Raw genomic sequence first — 2,644 nt, 5'->3', positions numbered from 1 at the left:
AAGAGTGCCTTTGGGTCTCTCCTGGGCCCCAAAAGAACACCTAGGCATGCACAGAAGACATGCTCTGAAAGGGGAAGGTATTTTGGTGGAGCTGTTGAAAACGGGCGTTCAGCTGAAAAGCACAGAACCGAGCATGTATTTGAGGTGAAGTCTGCACACAACTTGCTCCTGTGGTTTTCACCATCTAGGGGGAGTGCAACACACACCAGTCGGCCAAGCATTCAAACCCAGTTCCAGTTAGAAACCACTGGGTGCAAAAGCCGCTCAGCCCAAATATATATAGAAGGCGTCTACATCCTCCAGTGCCCCCCACAACCCCCACAACAAAAAGGCATCTGGCCGAAACACCCGTAACTCCAAAGTTTCCAAGTCTGCTCTGTGTGAACGAGTCAGTGGCAGGCGATGGAGTGCTTAGCAGTCATCCGTGCACCCCGTCAGTAAGGAGGCAGCAACGAAGGCTGTTTCACTGCCTAAATTTGTACTAAGTAAATATGACTACAATTCCCATGTTTCCACTACCATATGCAACTGTCATCGAATTGCATGCAGGCACACAGAAAAATGCTTTTTTTTTTTTTCAGGTTTTTTTTATTTGAGAGAGAGAGAGAGCGTGCACAAGTAGGGGGAGGGGCAGAAGGAGAGGGAGAAGCAGACTCCCCGCTGAGGCGGGGAGTCTGATGTGGGGTCCATCCCAGGACCCTGGGATCATGACCTGAGCTGAAGGCAGATGCTTCACCTACTGAGCCACCCAGGTGCCCCAAAAAATGCACTTTCAACAATACCTCCCTCCTGTCTGGGAGTTGGCTGCCACGGCATGTTTGGAACTAGTATGGATCTTGGTGACTTCTAAGCAATAGATCTCAGAGTGAAGATGAGGTCTATTTATCTTCGCCTGAAAGACCCGGGACACCTATGCTTTCAGCCAGATCTCCTGTTAATCTCACGGGATCAGAGTTCTCCTCCTGACTTGGTTCAGGGCGTTTTATTTCGTCCCCGTGGACAGGTAGAGTCTTCTGTGCTAAATTCCTGTCAGACTGTATCCTTCTGTAAATGTTTAATAAGAGTCGGGCACTGTTCAAAGGACTGGGGATAAAAGAAGGTGTGAGATGGACAGAGTATCACTCCTACTGGAGAAAAGGGAGTCTCATTAAGGGCTTAGAAGCTTTGCAGACTTCCAAGAGCCTTTTTACTAGGGAGGGATGGAGATGATGTTCAGCTGGAAATGACAGAGTGACACGGGACTGATAACTGTGCCACAAGTAAACGTGGCCCATTATAGAAAATCTCTGTAGAAAAGATGACGCATTTTGCTGATGAGCCCTCTTGTCCCAGAATGGGTGTGGAGGCTGCAGCTGGGAGGACGTGAGAAGGGAGCTGCCTGCCCAGCACGGAACAGGGCAGTGCCCTCTGCTTCTGGGCAACAGCAGCGGCAGAGACAGCAGCCCAGCCCAGAGGGAAGCAGAACTCTCAGCTGGGATTCATAAGTAACTGGGAGATTCCTGAATTAGAGAACCTGGGAAATCAGCAATACCTTCTAATTGCTGAATCTTCAGTGTTTAGGAGACCTGAAAGTAGGGAACGCCAACTGTCCACTTGGGCAGGTTTCCAGATTTCAGGGTTGGGGCTGTGATGGTCCTTTTATGTCCCCAAATGCACTCTGCGTTGCTCTCCATCCCTCACTCCACCCCTGAAGGTTGATGGTTGTGGACCACATCAACTGGATGCATGCCCTTGGGCTTTGCACTGGGTCCCACCTAAAGTGTCCCGCAGTGAGCCCTGGCAGGAGCCAAGAGGGAGGGAGAGAGGGTATTTGTTCCCCGCGACCTTTCCCCATGAGATCACCTCAGGCTGTCCGTGTTGCTCTACTGAGGCTTATAGCTCATGTGATGGAGGTGACTGCCTTGTACACCTGCACAGTTGACGCTCAGTGAATAGACCAGCCTTCCATAAATCATTGCGTCTTGCTGACTTCATTTCTTAAAGGAGTTCCTCATCAGTGCGAGCTCTGCCTTGTCTGTGTTTGTCCCTAGCTCCTCAAACAGCCAGTCCTTCCCCTTTTCAGGGGCTTCAACCTGCTGGTCCCTCTGTGGAACACTCCATCCTCAATACCTTCCTGTGGGTGGCTCCATGGCGGGTCTGTCTGTGCTTAGCCAGACCTTTCCAGGCTGCCCGTCTAGAATACCATTCCCAGACCATTCCCGGTCCAGCCAGCTGCTTCGTATGTTCATTTTTTCCGTACCTCCTGTCTTGCCCTGTGCCCTTATCCACACACTTGTCTGCTTATTGGGGGTCATCTTTCCTTCTTGAGGGTGTGTCCTTCATGAGGTTTCTCTGACTGGCTTCTCTCATTATGGTGCTTAGAATATTGGGGAGGGGGTGTCAGTGTGGCTCAGTCGTTGAGCATCTGCCTTCAGCCCAGGGCGTGATCCCAGGGACGTGGGATTGAGCCCCACATCGGGTGGGAGCCTGCTTCTTCCTCTCCCACTCTCCCTGCTTGTGTTCCCTCTCTCGCTGCCTGTCTCTCTCTCTGTCAAATAAATAGAATCTTAAAAAATATATATATATAAATTTATAAAAATTTATAAAATTTATAAATATTTTAATTTATAAATTTTTATAATAATTATATATAATATATTATGTT

Source organism: Ailuropoda melanoleuca, chromosome X, assembly GCF_002007445.2.
Source record: "Ailuropoda melanoleuca isolate Jingjing chromosome X, ASM200744v2, whole genome shotgun sequence".
Lineage (NCBI taxonomy): Eukaryota > Metazoa > Chordata > Mammalia > Carnivora > Ursidae > Ailuropoda > Ailuropoda melanoleuca.
This window is presented reverse-complemented; position numbering follows the sequence as displayed.